Source organism: Malaya genurostris, chromosome 2, assembly GCF_030247185.1.
Source record: "Malaya genurostris strain Urasoe2022 chromosome 2, Malgen_1.1, whole genome shotgun sequence".
Classification (NCBI taxonomy): domain Eukaryota; kingdom Metazoa; phylum Arthropoda; class Insecta; order Diptera; family Culicidae; genus Malaya; species Malaya genurostris.
The window spans coordinates 342,338,866-342,356,097 of NC_080571.1; the positions used below are offsets into that span (position 1 = coordinate 342,338,866).

The window sequence follows — 17,232 nt, forward strand, 5'->3', positions numbered from 1 at the left end:
AGTTTTCGTGTTTGAGTTAACGGCCTTTATTTGAAGTGGCAGCACACCTCAATCCTGTTGTCTCAGAGCATTGTGAAGCAATAATTATACACGGAAAGACCGAAATCAGCATTTTGGCGAAAAAATTAGTTGATTTTCTGATTTTAGTCAGTTATTTTTTGAGACAACTAAAAAAATCTTCCTTTTGCTAATTTAGATTTTCTAATTCTGGTTCCCTTAATAATAATAAAATATTTGTTGAAATGGCAATTTTTTTAGTTGAATTCACCAACTGAACGTGCTGTCATTTCTTAGCTAAGGCACATTTCATATCCATTCAACTAATTTTTTAGTTGAATTAGAGAAATAAAACGTTGTTTTCAACCAACATAAATGGTTAAATTGGTTTCTGCGATTTGCAGCCTTATGAAGCTCTGTCACCGAAAAAAACGTTAACACCGTAATGACTACTAGCCACTAGATGGCACACCACTACCGAAAAAAAATTCAGTCGCGGTTATCTTTTCTATATTGGCAGGTATAAATACGATATTGTATTGGAAAAAAAGACAAAACATCAACTTCTTTTTGAAAATTTTACTTCTAAATCGCTGTTTTATACATTCGACTTCGCGAAATCGACTCTCTCACTGAAAACTTTGAGCACTCGGAAAACAAAAACCGAATACAAGTAGTACCAAATACAAATTATAATACGGAATACTTCGACAAATTTTCAAGGACACATTTTGCATCGTGCGGTACACTGTCATGATACACTGTCAGAGTGACAATGTACTTCAACGAGTTTTCTATAAAACTAGCTACACTGAAGGGTAAGAACAAGTTCACCATAGTTACTGTTTATTATAGTGATAAATAAATAAACAAACAGTTTTTATCTGATAATCAAGATTACAAGCGAAATGTAAGTTAAAAAATAATCTAGAATGGTTAAGCCACCATGAATATACTACTAGCTGTATTGATATTTGTAGATTCGTGGGTGTGTGTGTTCATTTTTCATCTTTTGTGCTAGTGCCGGTGATATTTAGACTGATTGTTTCAGTTTAATACAGCAACGATAAACATAAACAAACAAGTTTGTTTTGCACCGTAGCAACTAGCATAAAGCGTTGCCAGAAACGATCTCCTTCCACATTTTCAAACTATCGCAATGAAAGGGAGTAATTTGCTAGGCTTACTTGTTCAGGCTGTGAACCAAACATTGGCGATTCGTTTGTATGGGACTTAGGGGTATTATTATTTGTATTTGGTAGTACACCGGACGGCGTAGCCCGGAATGTTAGAAGATACAAAAAACATCATTTGACGTGTACAATTAGAGTGCAACATTCGAAACTCACTTCACTGTTTAACGTAAAAACATTATTACGCACAATCGCTTTAAATGCACACAAATTCTGAATTAATATACTTTCCACTAAGAGTTTATGTCATTTTACATATCGGTTTAGAAATTTATATATGCATATATCGTAACACATGCGAAAAACATCTAAACAATTTGCAACAGTTTCAACAAGACTGTCCCTTTTAGCTTTTTAATGGATTGTTTTGCTTTGACACTTCTCATGAGTTTTTGGCTAATAAACTTATTGATAAAACCAATTTCATTTTTGTTTCCTTTGTGCTGTCCTTCAGTAATGTTGTTAGTAATGAAATTAGTTGTCAATGAGAATTTTGTGTTGGATTGAAATATTGCTGGTTTGTGTCCAGAATATTCGCCAACTAAACACATTCTCTAAAAATAAGAGTTTTTTTCAGCAAAGTAAATTCTCAACATTAACTAATTTTATAGTTATTTTGGAAATTTTGTTGTTAAAATCAACTAATTCAAAAACAGTAATACGAATTAGGCACAGAGCTAATTTCGGTCGTTCCGTGTATCTATCAAGAAGATACAATTCACATTTCTGGAATTTTAGGAAAACAACGAATCATAAAAAAAATGTAAATTGAACCCAAATTTATATATCGGAAAATGGAAACCTGCATGCTGTTCATTTGGCGCTCTTACTTAATTGAACATTCGAAATAAAGAAACACGTGAATCAAGTAGGCTCAGTGAAATTTTTGCACAAATCAGCTCGTTTGGCGCCAAACGGTTTTATTAATAATCTAGTGATCATATTTTGCACTCCAGCGAGCAGCAACATTGCATAACTCGATACGCGCCAAACAATCATTAGAGATCTAGTATGCATGGAATGGAAAATTTCCAATTCTAAACGAACCAATTTTCTAATTTTTCTCTACTTTCCCCAAGGATTTTCCTTATGTACTATAGCCTAAAACCTCCGCATAAACGTCACCTTTCGAACAAAAAAAAATCATTTGAAGATCGGCCCACGCATACCAGAGAACATTAGCAACTGACACTTTTTTCGCTATTATTTTATATATATAGAAGATATAGATATAGATTTCCATGCATAGAGAAATAGATGAAAATCCTTCCCCCAAAAAAATTGTTTGGATACGCGCCTGCATTCGGAAATTGGTGGTTCGTGATATGCATAACAGTGACTCGCACCGGACTATTATTATAAAGTGCAAGAGCAGCAATACAGCTAGTGAATATTCGGAATTCGGAAAAGCATAGAAAATTTAGTTCATTCAGGCTTCTGAGCAAACCACAACTTCTAAATCTGGTTCTTTTTCAACTAAAAACGAGTTTTCGAGTATATGGAGTTATTTTCTTGGGAAATCGGTTTCAATGATTTCAATGTTTAACGGGTTCATGTGTACCCAGTTAAATTCATACTGTGAATGCTACTGATAATTGATAAAATTGATAAATTGCTACTGTTAATTGATGATCAATATAATTGTGTTAATAGACAGCCATTATCGAGGATATTTTAGTTTGAAGTAATATTAGCATAACACCATGTTTGAATATACCACCATGATTCAGCAGAAAAAAAAACAGCAAACAACAAAATCGACCCCGTCGTCGATCTCGTCAATCAAATTTTGTCGTTTTTCTTCCGAGGCGTTTTTCGACCAAATCGGTTTTTACTACATTTTCCGTTATTGCTTTCTTGTCAACCAGTTCGGACGCCGGTGCGAGAGTTTTTGCTGATCCCAAGCGCCCCCCGCCCCGGGTTCGATGGGTGATTGTTTGGCGACGAAAACGTAAACAAATCGATTCGACACCTTTTTTTGTCTGTCTATTTACACACTCCCATCGCATCGCGTAAAAATTTGAACGTGTGGCGGTCAGAGGTTTGAGTCGCGACTGATGGATCCAAGTTCGACGGGGGCGCACGCATCCACTTTTCGAACGATTATATCCAAATATGTGAGCCAAATCAGTCCCGTCTCGCATGATGGACACGTGAAGCGAAATTATTCGGGATCACTGACTGTGTTTTGGGGCGGCTTCGAGAAAGGAATTTTTTTTCAGCAGCTGAAACCATGACCAACTCAATGGGTTTACAGAAACGGGGAAGTCACCGTTCAATCATCTCCCGTGATGTAGATCAGGTTTGTCTTGGGTTTGTTTGTCAATGAGGTCATTAAATCGATTCATTACTATCAATATCCGCAAGGAAGTCTCCTTGAGCCCCTGCTTTCTGTTCTACCTATACCAAACAATCCATCATGCTTCAGTAAACTGAGTGTTGTGAAATGGACATTACTGATTTATAAACCCATAACTGGTGACGTTTGAGTGCGGTGTGCACTACAGAGAATTAAATTTCTTTGATCAGATGTGTGTAAGTTCTTGCTCATCCAAAACCTCCTTTGAATATCGGCCTCAAGATATACCAACGTAACCGATGATATTAATGAGTTTCTTGTATGCGGTCGATGCTCGTGGCATCGCAATCAATGAATGAAACCATTGTGACGAATTGAGAAGATGTGCCGGTTCATCCAAAACCTACCTGGAGTGCAGGGCTTAAGATCTATCAAGAAACGGGATGTACCGCTGTTTTTGGCTTGTAGTTACGCAATCTATAGATAATTTGACTCATCATTCCAAATCTCTAAAGGTATTGCCGACCGATATGGAAGAATATTGTTTATCCAATATAAAATATTATTTTAACCACGACTATGAACAGCATTTAAAAATTGTTCATAAGATGCTAAACGCTCGTGTAGATCTTAGGACCTGTTTTCAAAAAAAATCTTGGACACAGAAGAACATCAAGTTAGACGCAGTATGTGACGCGAAAAACAAAGCAGTATGTGACGCGAAAAACAAACAAACAGCAAACCAAAAATTGACATAAAGACAGTCCCAGAAAGTATGGACGCAACCAAAAACCGCTGCCATTTCGCAATGGTTCAGAATGTGTCAATTTTTATGGCTGCGTCCTGTTGTTTACACTCTTCTCTCAGCACTTGTGCAGTTGTTTATTCGTTTTCATTAGTTTGTTTCGAAATGCGTGAACTTTCAGCCGAACAACGTCGAAAAATTGTGTACAAATGGTGCACAGAATGCGGACTGTCACTGAGAAAGATGCGAAATGCAATCAGGAAGTTCGATGAGGATATCGAAAACGGGTCGAAAAAATGGTAGTTCTGCTAACCCTCAGTTGGATAAACGTATACTGAAGGCGTTCGAGCAAAAGAAGGAGGTTTCAGTTCGGGATGTGGCCAAAAAAGTGGGCACTTCGAAGTCAAATGTTCTTCGTGCTAAACAATCAAAACGTAGTCCGAAACAAGAAGCATCGATCAGGCCGAGGGTTCGAAAGCTGTACAATACGATTCTTGCTGGAAATTTGAACTGCATAATCATGGACGACGAAACTCGATTACAAATCCTTGCCGGGACCACATTAATATACGGTGCGAGAAAGGCAAGTGTTAAACCAGTCCGAGACATCGATTGAAGTCGAAAAATTTGGTAAGAAAGCTATGGTCTGGCAAGCAATTTGTAGCTGCGGTAAGATTTTGAAACCCTTCATCACCACTGCTTCAATGAACAGCGAAATATACCTCAAGGAATCTTTACAAAAACGACTTCTACCCATGATTCGAAGCCACAAGGATCCTGTTGTCGTCGCATGACTCACAAAAGTATTACGCCACGTAAGCAGCAGGTTTCACCTTAACTTTCAAAGTAACTTACGTACCGCGATTGTCGAGTGAAGAATTTATGTCCCCGAACATAAAAGTAAAAAATAAGTCCAATAAATTAATCGAATAAATTTATCTATTCAAATTTCCTTACGCTCGATCGGCCGTTCGGTTAGCCGTTGATCTTTCTCTCGCTCTTTCTCTGACATTTTATTTTATTTTTTTGTCGTTCTCCACAAGCACTTTGCGTAAGCACTCGCACCATAATAAACGTTGGAAAAAAATAAATAAACGAAATTGCTAGAAAAAATAAACCTCGCACCAGAGAAGAAAAGAAACAAAACCAAAAAAAGCCGGCATCCGCCAACGACCGGCATTCAAAGCACCTGGGGGTGGAAGCGAGGCAGAAGATCAGCTCCAGCAGCAGAAGAAAGCAGCAACCAGACGACAAAATTTCCCAATTTCTACGTTTATCCTCTCCGTTAGTATAAATTACCATTAATACCCATATATAAAACTAAACTCATGCATTTATCTACCCATCTAATGTACGGCATCTATTTCTCCTATAATTTTTGTTTTCTTTTGCATCTCAGTCTCATTTCGATGTCGTATTGCTCTGCTCCATGGTCCGGGGAGTCTGGACCAATAATAAACGTCCAAATCTTCCTCTATCCTTCCAAGCAAAGCCAGAAAAAAGGTGCTTTCTTCTCTACCTGGCTCTTCCTGGATCTAGGCGCTGGGATCGATCGGAATTACCATCTTGGTCATCGGCGTGAACGACCCTCGCAGCGAGATCAATTGGATTGCCGGAGTAATTAAGGAACGGGTTTGATGACCTTTTTTTTTTGACGGGGCATTCCTGGGGGTTTGATTGTCGACCGTGGGCTGTTTTTTTGTTTTGGTTTTGGGTGGTGATAATACTGGACTGGAGTTTTAGTTCGAACTCGCCCCGGCCACAGATCCGTATCGTCGAGTGATTTGATGATCGTAACTCAACTAACGGATCTTCGCCAGAGATTTGGTTGCAAACTGGCGTCGTCTGGCGTAATGAACGAAAGCCATATTTATTTAATGCCAATAGTATATCTTCTGTGATAAAATGAAGTAACGTTGTGTTTTACTGAAATGGATTGAATTCAAGATTGTCAGGCTTCAGACTTTGGTATTAGATTCTTATTTCACAGGCACTATTGCTGCATGTACAGCTGATATTAATGAACGTATTTCACGAGTGCGGGGTCCTAGATCTTTGAACAATTATTGCTTTTCGTAAACTTTAGGAAACTGTCCTACTTTCTCAAATGCAAATGCTTCCCATTCTCCCCAACGACGACAGTAAAGTATTGTGGACCTGGAAGAGTTTTTGAGTCCTCCGTTACATAAGTCTCATCGTCCATCACAACGCATGCATCCGGACTTAACCGATGTTAACAAACTTACATCTAAATGAAGTGTCTTATAATCTTTTCTAGTTCTAGACCTTTTCGTCGAAAAGATCACTTCATCGAAGGTGTCACTTCGCCAAATGGGTCATTTCGCCGAAAGGGTAATTTCATCGACCAGATTTACCAACTGATAAAACTTGGTTATCATTAAAACTCTTCCAATTTGCATATCATAATATCTGATGATCATACGAACTTAGATTTATAATGTCTATTTATTTAACACCGGCTTTAACTACTACGTAACTATACAAACTTACTTTGACGGTTACCGGATTCAGGTTTCGGAAAAATCCTAGTATCGAGAAAACGATTCGGTTTAATCACTTTAACAATGCATACTAATACTTGCTGTCGATGTCGATTTTTCTTTTTCGATGTAGTCCACTAAAAGTATACCAAGGCAATTCCAGAGAACCAACTCCATGACCTTCCCGGTCCATTTAGACTCCTTGGACCGTTAAGGATCATTCGTGTACTTCATGTACCAGAAATACCCGTCCATTGATGAGAATCATTCTGTTCCAGTTTTTGATAACAGTAACCAACCGGCATAAAAAGTCCAACCGAGTCTGCATCAGTATAACCTAACATGCTACCGAAGTGTGCTCGCGTTCATCATTTTAGTCCTTGATAGAGGAAAGGTGGGTATTAGTGCGCGGTACATATTAGTGCGCATCTCGTTGTGTTCCCTTCTCTGTTAATTACATAACAATACGACAGACGTAAATATAAAATTTGTCATTAGAAAATAAGCTTATGTAAATATTTATTTCTAACAGAATCACGTTATCTTGGTTTAGTAAAAGTTTCCCAACCCAATCGAAGTTTTGTAAAACGTATGAAAAATGAATGTCTAAATATTATGCATCAAACCAACCGAAGAAAGTGATCGATTTGATCAGGTGCCAAGACCCCATAGCTCACCCGCCCCTCTGGGTACGTACCTGCTTACTAGCCTCCCCTATCTTTTCATTGGTCACATTCTGTTCCTACCAAATAGTCTCTTTGATAGTCAGATTTTCATAAACAGTCTTATGATTTTCCTAATTGTTATCTATGAATGCTATAATTATTCGCTTCAAATATTTCATCAAGAGTTCGTAATGAGAACATGTCATAGCTTTGTCTTATGATTTCATCATTGACAAAAATGCGAGCGAGGAAGGAATACTGGATCGGAATTTTTCGGTTGCTTCAAGACTGTCAAATTTAATGAATGAATCATTATCACTCACTTTATTTGACCTTGGAGAAGTTTTTTTTTTGGATTGAAATGCATCATAACGAAAGAGAAATCAATATACTTTCGATAGTCATGGGAAACACAAGTCGTCAAAATCACAAATAAATGCGATGTGGTTCATTTTATGTATGACAAAGTTTCTACTGAAAATATCTTCAAAATGTTTTTTTATCAGTTGGTCCATGAAATGTTTTTTCAAAACAAATTCTGAATTAATTTACAAAACAAAAGTTCCGAAATTAAAATTGATGAAAAATGAAATTCATTCAAACATTTCTTTTTGGGAATTTCAAAAGACTATCTTATGAAAATATATAGAAGCTAATGACTAAAACTCTTCATCGCGGAGAAATTTGACGGGAGCTAAAATTTTTCGCGTTTGACATTCACGCCTACTGCGATTTCGTCTTGTTACTCATGGTGTTGTTCGGCAAGACTCGAACACTGAAACGTCATCGCTCAAAATATATTCTCAGACAGTGTCGAAGAATACGTCATTAATGAAAGTCCAAGCTTGGTTGAAGAATCTTAAGTCGAAAGCAAAGTAGTTCGCGCAAGTTCCAACAGAACCCTGGTGGTCCAAGTACCACTTTTTCAATCACATAGAAGCGGGTAATTTTTCCGAAAACCATTTCACCGAATGCCATTTCGCCGAAATTTTTTTCTCCAAACACCATTTCGCCGAAAGGGTAATTTCGCGAGAAGTAGTTTCGTCTAAAGAATTTTTCAGTGAAAACGGTTTTGAGCGAAACGGGTTTCAGCCAAAAGCGGGTTTCAGTCAAAAGTCGCGTTTCAGCAAAAAGCGGGATTCAGTCAAAAACGGGTTTCAGTCAAAAGTCGGATTCATTGAAAATTGGATTCCAGTCAAAAGCGGATTTCAGTCAAAAGTTGGTTTCAGTCAAAATTGGGCTTCAGCCAAAAGCGGGTTTCAGTCAAAAGCGGGCTTCAGTCAAAAGTGGGTTTCAGTCAAAAGCGGGTTTCAGTCAAAAGTCGCGTTTCAGCAAAAAGCGGGATTCAGTCAAAAGTCGGATTCATTGAAAATTGGATTCCAGTCAAAAGCGGATTTCAGTCAAAAGTGGGTTTCAGTCAAATTGGGCTTCAGCCAAAAGCGGGTTTGAGCCAAAACCGGGTTTGAGCCAAAAGCGGATTTCAGTCAAAAAAGGGTTTCAGTCAAAAGTCGGTTTCATTGAAAATTAGATTCCAGTCAAAAGCGGATTTCAGTCAAAAGTTGGTTTCAGTCAAAATTGGATTCCAGTCAAAAGCGGATTTCAGTCAAAAGTGGGTTTCAGTCAAAATTGGGCTTCAGCCAAAAGCGGGTTTCAGTCAAAAGCGGGTTTCAGTCAAAAGTGGGTTTCAGTCAAAAACGGGTTTCAGTCAAAAGTCGGATTCATTGAAAATTGGATTCCAGTCAAAAGCGGATTTCAGTCAAAAAAGGGTTTCAGTCAAAAGTCGGTTTCATTGAAAATTAGATTCCAGTCAAAAGCGGATTTCAGTCAAAAGTCGGTTTCATTGAAAATTGGATTCCAGTCAAAAGCGGATTTCAGTCAAAAGTGGGTTTCAGTCAAAATTGGGCTTCAGTCAAAAGCGGGTTTCAGTCAAAAGCGGGCTTCAGTCAAAAGTGGGTTTCGGTCAAAAGCGGGTTTCAGTCAAAAGTTGGTTTCATTGAAAATTGGATTCCAGTCAAAAGCGGATTTCAGTCAAAAGTGGGTTTCAGTCAAAATTGGGCTTCAGCCAAAAGCGGGTTTGAGCCAAAACCGGGTTTGAGCCAAAAGCGGATTTCAGTCAAAAAAGGGTTTCAGCCAAAAGTCGGTTTCATTGAAAATTAGATTTCAGTCAAAAGCGGATTTCAGTCAAAAGTTGGTTTCAGTCAAAATTGGGCTTCAGCCAAAAGCGGGTTTCAGTCAAAAGCGGGCTTCAGTCAAAAGTGGGTTTCAGTCAAAAACGGGTTTCAGTCAAAAGTCGGATTCATTGAAAATTGGATTCCAGTCAAAAGCGGATTTCAGTCAAAAGTGGGTTTCAGTCAAAATTGGGCTTCAGCCAAAAGCGGGTTTCAGTCAAAAGCGGGTTTCAGTCAAATGTGGGTTTCAGTCAAAAACGGGTTTCAGTCAAAAGTCGGATTCATTGAAAATTGGATTCCAGTCAAAAGCGGATTTTAGTCAAAAGTGGGTTTCAGTCAAAATTGGGCTTCAGCCAAAAGCGGGTTTCAGTCAAAAGCGGGTTTCAGTCAAAAGTCGCGTTTCAGCAAAAAGCGGATTTCAGTCAAAAGCGGGTTTGAGCCAAAAGCGGGTTTCAGTCAAAAGTCGCGTTTCAGCAAAAAACGGGTTTCAGTCAAAAGTCGGATTCATTGAAAATTGGATTCCAGTCAAAAGCGGATTTCAGTCAAAAGTGGGTTTCAGTCAAAATTGGGCTTCAGCCAAAAGCGGGTTTCAGTCAAAAGCGGGTTTCAGTCAAATGTGGGTTTCAGTCAAAAACGGGTTTCAGTCAAAAGTCGGATTCATTGAAAATTGGATTCCAGTCAAAAGCGGATTTTAGTCAAAAGTGGGTTTCAGTCAAAATTGGGCTTCAGCCAAAAGCGGGTTTGATCCAAAAGCGGGTTTCAGTCAAAAGTCGCGTTTCAGCAAAAAGCGGGATTCAGTCAAAAGTCGGATTCATTGAAAATTGGATTCCAGTCAAAAGCGGATTTTAGTCAAAAGTGGGTTTCAGTCAAAATTGGGCTTCAGCCAAAAGCGGGTTTAAGTCAAAAACGGGTTTCAGTCAAAAGTCGCGTTTCAGCAAAAAGCGGATTTCAGTCAAAAACGGGTTTCAGTCAAAAGTCGGGTTTATTGAAAATTGGATTCCAGTCAAAAGCGGATTTCAGTCAAAAGCGGGTTTCAGTCAAAAACGGGTTTCAGTCAAAAGCGGGTATCAGCCAAAAGCAGATTTCAGTCAAAAACGGGTTTCAGTCAAAAGCGGGTTTCAGTCAAAAACGGGTTTCAGTCAAAAGTGGGTTTCAGTTAAAAGCGGGTTTCAGTCAAAAACGGGTTTCAGTCAAAAGCGGGTTTCAGTCAAAAGTCGCGTTTCAGCAAAAAGCGGATTTCAGTCAAAAACGGGTTTCAGTCAAAAGTCGGGTTTATTGAAAATTGGATTCCAGTCAAAAGCGGATTTCAGTCAAAAGCGGGTTTCAGTCAAAAACGGGTTTCAGTCAAAAGCGGGTATCAGCCAAAAGCGGATTTCAGTCAAAAACGGGTTTCAGTCAAAAGCGGGTTTCAGTCAAAAACGGGTTTCAGTCAAAAGTGGGTTTCAGTTAAAAGCGGGTTTCAGTCAAAAGTCGGATTCATTGAAAATTGGATTCCAGTCAAAAGCGGATTTCAGTCAAAAGCGGGTTTCAGTCAAAAACGGGTTTCAGTCAAAATTGAGCTTCAGCCAAAAGCGGGTTTGAGCCAAAACCGGGTTTGAGCCAAAAGCGGATTTCAGTCAAAAACGGGTTTCAGTCAAAAGCGGGTTTCAGTCAAAAGTCGGATTCATTGAAAATTGGATTCCAGTCAAAAGCGGATTTCAGTCAAAAGCGGGTTTCAGTCAAAAACGGGTTTCAGTCAAAATTGAGCTTCAGCCAAAAGCGGGTTTGAGCCAAAACCGGGTTTGAGCCAAAAGCGGATTTCAGTCAAAAACGGGTTTCAGTCAAAAGCGGGTTTCAGTCAAAAGTCGGATTCATTGAAAATTGGATTCCAGTCAAAAGCGGATTTCAGTCAAAAGCGGGTTTCAGTCAAAAACGGGTTTCAGTCAAAATTGAGCTTCAGCCAAAAGCGGGTTTGAGCCAAAACCGGGTTTGAGCCAAAAGCGGATTTCAGTCAAAAAAGGGTTTCAGTCAAAAGTGGGTTTCAGCCAAAAGCGGGTTTAAGTCAAAAGCGGGTTTCAGTCAAAAGTCGCGTTTCAGCAAAAAGCGGGATTCAGTCAAAAGTCGGATTCATTGAAAATTGGATTCCAGTCAAAAGCGGATTTCAGTCAAAAGTGGGTTTCAGTCAAAATTGGGCTTCAGCCAAAAGCGGGTTTCAGTCAAAAACGGGTTTCAGTCAAAAGTGGGTATCAGCTAAAAGCGGATTTCAGTCAAAAACGGGTTTCAGTCAAAAGCGGGTTTCAGTCAAAAGTCGGATTCATTGAAAATTGGATTCCAGTCAAAAGCGGATTTCAGTCAAAAGCGGGTTTCAGTCAAAAACGGGTTTCAGTCAAAAGCGGGTATCAGCTAAAAGCGGATTTCAGTCAAAAACGGGTTTCAGTCAAAAGCGGGTTTCAGTCAAAAGTCGGATTCATTGAAAATTGGATTCCAGTCAAAAGCGGATTTCAGTCAAAAGCGGGTTTCAGTCAAAAACGGGTTTCAGTCAAAATTGAGCTTCAGCCAAAAGCGGGATTGGATTCCAGTCAAAAGCGGATTTCAGTCAAAAGCGGGTTTCAGTCAAAAACGGGTTTCAGTCAAAATTGAGCTTCAGCCAAAAGCGGGTAGCGGGTTTCAGTCAAAAACGGGTTTCAGTCAAAATTGAGCTTCAGCCAAAAGCGGGTTTGAGCCAAAACCGGGTTTGAGCCAAAAGCGGATTTCAGTCAAAAACGGGTTTCAGTCAAAAGCGGGTTTCAGTCAAAAGTCGGATTCATTGAAAATTGGATTCCAGTCAAAAGCGGATTTCAGTCAAAAGCGGGTTTCAGTCAAAAACGGGTTTCAGTCAAAATTGAGCTTCAGCCAAAAGCGGGTTTGAGCCAAAACCGGGTTTGAGCCAAAAGCGGATTTCAGTCAAAAAAGGGTTTCAGTCAAAAGTGGGTTTCAGCCAAAAGCGGGTTTAAGTCAAAAGCGGGTTTCAGTCAAAAGTCGCGTTTCAGCAAAAAGCGGGATTCAGTCAAAAGTCGGATTCATTGAAAATTGGATTCCAGTCAAAAGCGGATTTCAGTCAAAAGTGGGTTTCAGTCAAAATTGGGCTTCAGCCAAAAGCGGGTTTCAGTCAAAAACGGGTTTCAGTCAAAAGTGGGTTTCAGTTAAAAGCGGGTTTCAGTCAAAAGTCGGGTTTATTGAAAATTGGCTTCCAGTCAAAAGCGGATTTCAGTCAAAAGCGGGTTTCAGTCAAAAACGGGTTTCAGTCAAAAGCGGGGTTCAGTCAAAAACGGGTTTCAATCAAAAGTGGGTTTCAGTTAAAAGTCGGGTTTATTGAAAATTGGATTCCAGTCAAAAGCGGATTTCAGTCAAAAGCGGGTTTCAGTCAAAAACGGGTTTCAGTCAAAAGCGGGTATCAGCCAAAAGCGGATTTCAGTCAAAAACGGGTTTCAGTCAAAAGCGGGTTTCAGTCAAAAGTCGGTTTCATTGAAAATTGGATTCCAGTCAAAAGCGGATTTCAGTCAAAAGTGGGTTTCAGTCAAAATTGGGCTTCAGCCAAAAGCGGGTTTCAGTCAAAAGTCGGTTTCATTGAAAATTGGATTCCAGTCAAAAGCGGATTTCAGTCAAAAGTGGGTTTCAGTCAAAATTGGGCTTCAGCCAAAAGCGGGTTTGAGCCAAAACCGGGTTTGAGCCAAAAGCGGATTTCAGTCAAAAGTCGGTTTCATTGAAAATTGGATTCCAGTCAAAAGCGGATTTCAGTCAAAAGTGGGTTTCAGTCAAAATTGGGCTTCAGCCAAAAGCGGGTTTCAGTCAAAAGTCGGTTTCATTGAAAATTGGATTCCAGTCAAAAGCGGATTTCAGTCAAAAGTGGGTTTCAGTCAAAATTGGGCTTCAGCCAAAAGCGGGTTTGAGCCAAAACCGGGTTTGAGCCAAAAGCGGATATCAGTCAAAAAAGGGTTTCAGTCAAAAGTCGGTTTCATTGAAAATTGGATTCCAGTCAAAAGCGGATTTCAGTCAAAAGTGGGTTTCAGTCAAAATTGGGCTTCAGCCAAAAGCGGGTTTCAGTCAAAAACGGGTTTCAGTCAAAAGTCGCGTTTCAGCAAAAAGCGGATTTCAGTCAAAAACGGATTTCAGTCAAAAGTCGGGTTTATTGAAAATTGGATTCCAGTCAAAAGCGGATTTCAGTCAAAAGCGGATTTCAGTCAAAAGCGGGTTTCAGTCAAAAACGGGTTTCAGTCAAAAGCGGGTATCAGCCAAAAGCGGATTTCAGTCAAAAACGGGTTTCAGTCAAAAGCGGGGTTCAGTCAAAAACGGGTTTCAGTCAAAAGTGGGTTTCAGTCAAAAGTCGGGTTTATTGAAAATTGGATTCCAGTCAAAAGCGGATTTCAGTCAAAAGCGGGTTTCAGTCAAAAACGGGTTTCAGTCAAAAACGGGTTTCAGTCAAAAGCGGGTTTCAGTCAAAAGTCGGTTTCATTGAAAATTGGATTCCAGTCAAAAGCGGATTTCAGTCAAAAGTGGGTTTCAGTCAAAATTGGGCTTCAGCCAAAAGCGGGTTTGAGCCAAAACCGGGTTTGAGCCAAAAGCGGATTTCAGTCAAAAAAGGGTTTCAGTCAAAAGTCGGTTTCATTGAAAATTGGATTCCAGTCAAAAGCGGATTTCAGTCAAAAGTGGGTTTCAGTCAAAATTGGGCTTCAGCCAAAAGCGGGTTTCAGTCAAAAACGGGTTTCAGTCAAAAGTGGGTTTCAGTCAAAAGCGGGTTTCAGTCAAAAGTCGCGTTTCAGCAAAAAGCGGATTTCAGTCAAAAACGGATTTCAGTCAAAAACGGGTTTCAGTCAAAAGTCAGATTTATTGAAAATTGGATTCCAGTCAAAAGCGGATTTCAGTCAAAAGTCGCGTTTCAGAAAAAAGCGGATTTCAGTCAAAAGCGGGTTTCAGTCAAAAACGGGTTTCAGTCAAAAGTGGGTTTCAGTCAAAAGCGGGTTTCAGTCAAAAGTCGCGTTTCAGCAAAAAGCGGATTTCAGTCAAAAACGGATTTCAGTCAAAAACGGGTTTCAGTCAAAAGTCAGATTTATTGAAAATTGGATTCCAGTCAAAAGCGGATTTCAGTCAAAAGTCGCGTTTCAGAAAAAAGCGGATTTCAGTCAAAAGCGGGATTCAGCCAGAATCGGATTACAGCCAAAACAGGATAAGTTGGTTTCAGCAGAAGCGGGCTTCAGTCAAAAGCGGGCTTAAGTCAAAACCGGGTTTCAGCAAAAGCGGGCTTCAACCAAAAACGGGTTTCAGTCAAAAACGGGTTTCAACCAAAAGAAGGTTTTAGCAAAAGCGGGTTTCAACCAAAATCGGGTTTCAGTCAAAAGCTGGTTTCAACCAAAAGCGGGTTTCGGTTAAAAGCGGGTTTCAGTTAAAAACGGGTTTCAGTTGAAATTGGGTTTCAGCCAGAATCGGAATTCTGCCAAAAGCGGGTTTCTGCCAAAACTCCATTCAAACTAGTCTTTTGGAAGCAGATGATGACACACAACGTACTTTTACCTGTCGCCCGTACGGGATCAGACGTTGTATGGAATCACCTTTAGCATATGGTACATACGCTTATTTCTTCCCTTCCATGCTTGCATGTTGGTTATCCGATCTTTACTAATGACTCTGAAACTCCTTCCAGCATCGTGAAGAGAATTGCATAGATGCTATGCTAAAGCGTTTCTTCGTTGTCTTCCTTCGGCGGATTATCAAAATAATTTCAGAATTTGACCTGGAATCAGCTTTTCTAACGATTCTATCGAAAGATTGCGATCGAAAGCGTAATTGTTTGTTTCAGTACTTCGATTCAGTGATATTTTTACATACAAAATTAGATTTCCAACCCTTCATAATCAGATGGAACAAATTGATTGTGTTGTTCACAAGTTCCTATCGAATGCCTTTGCCCAATCGATTAATTGTATGTTAAGTGAAGAGTGAACAATAGAAAGCAGTAAAAGATTTAACCGATTTTTCATATTCATAAAAGCAGTGACAAAACGTTGATGAGCCATCATTCAGCGATAATTTTATCGTAACAATTTCACTTGAAATCGGATACACCAACGAAAAAAGAAAAAAAAGATATCATCAATTTGCATTTAACGAGATAGCCTTTACTAACTTCCAGGATTACATATTTTGTCAATCACATAAAAGCTTTGGAGTTGTTACTTCTCTTTCACTTCTTCAAACTGACAAACAACCCATGAAAACATTCCATTGTTGGGTTCTTTTTCTCCCCCGTCTGAACACCTCAAATCCTTTCAGCCGCAGACGACGTACAGCCAGAAGGTAAAGAAAAAAAATCCAAATTTTCAACAATGATTAATTACCTTCTTGCATTCACTTCACGATGAACCGGTTAATGGTTTCATGTTTTGTGTATTTGCTATGTTCAGTTGCTGAAGAGCCCTGTTTAGAAAGAGAGAGAGAGAGAGAGAGAAACAAGCGCACTACTTCTTGTTATTAAACCCGCAGTCGCGTCAAAACATATTTTATTTCTGTTTATTTTATTCTTCACGGGCGTACTTGGACACTGTAGCACTTGCTGCTGAGACGAAAGGGGGGGGGGGACTGGTTTGCGGTGGGGTGGCCACCGGTGTGTGTTCCAGTAGGCTCTTCCAGTGATCGGGCTAACTTAATCAATCTCGCGCGCGTCGATTCAGGTCACGGGGGTTTTTCCAGCGGGAGAAGGCTGCATTGTTGTCCGGCGGGCGGCAGAAGCCAGCAAACCGCAGAGAAAACAAGAGACCCTTACCGAAGTACCGGGTAAACAGTCGGGGCTCTTGAACAGTGGGAAAAGTAAACAATGCTGAATTGAACTTCAAGTGGAACCACCGGACCACGGGGCCACCACCATCATCATCATCATCGATCGGGGCCGGTTTCAACACACCGGGAGCATCGTATCCCGATTAATCATTCGAGTGAGTGAAATGTTTGGTAATTGATTTCTTTTAACAAGCCGAGAATGGTGGCGCAGAGTGCGATGCAAAATCAACGAAAAACAACGGCGTCGTTTTCTACTCCAAGCTTACTGGGATGAAGGCTCGGATGGTTGATGGTCGGAATTATGATCTGATTGTGATGGACTGTTTAGAACCTATTGGTATCAATTAGTAGGCCTTGCAATTTTCAGAGATGGTAGAAACGCATTGGTAGGCATCTTTGCTTTTTTGTGAGAGAAGCGTCAGGTAACTGGAGAAAAGGTAATTTTGTCAGAGAGACGACTTCTGAGACAACAATCGGCAATACTTAGGACTAAAAAATCAACTGCAAATAATATTCCTAACAACAACGAGCAGAGAAACGAACTAAGATACGAGAAGTGAACCTACCGACCTCGATCATTACTAACCGTTGAGTATGGGGACGAATCGACTTTCTTAGCCAATAGGAACTTGAATTGTTTAAAATGAATCTGTGATAAAAATGTGTAAGTGAACAAGCGTCAGTACACAGCATTGATGATATTTGCTGCACGGAACGACCGAAATTAGCTCTGAGCCTAATTCGTATTACCGGTTTTGAGTTAGTTGATTTTTACAACAAAATTTTCAAAATAACTATGAAATTAGTTAAAATTGAGAATTTACTTTGCAGAAAAAAACTCTCAAATAAAATTCAATAGCAAGCTATGGGACCAT

General features: G+C 39.7%; 1 protein-coding gene across 5 annotated transcripts in view; it reads left to right on the forward strand.

The window, feature by feature from the left end:
* The window catches only part of LOC131431871 (voltage-dependent L-type calcium channel subunit beta-1), a 478,431-nt gene that overhangs the window by 101,216 nt on the left and 359,983 nt on the right, over positions 1-17,232 (forward strand). The gene's annotated exons all lie outside the window — the stretch shown is intronic.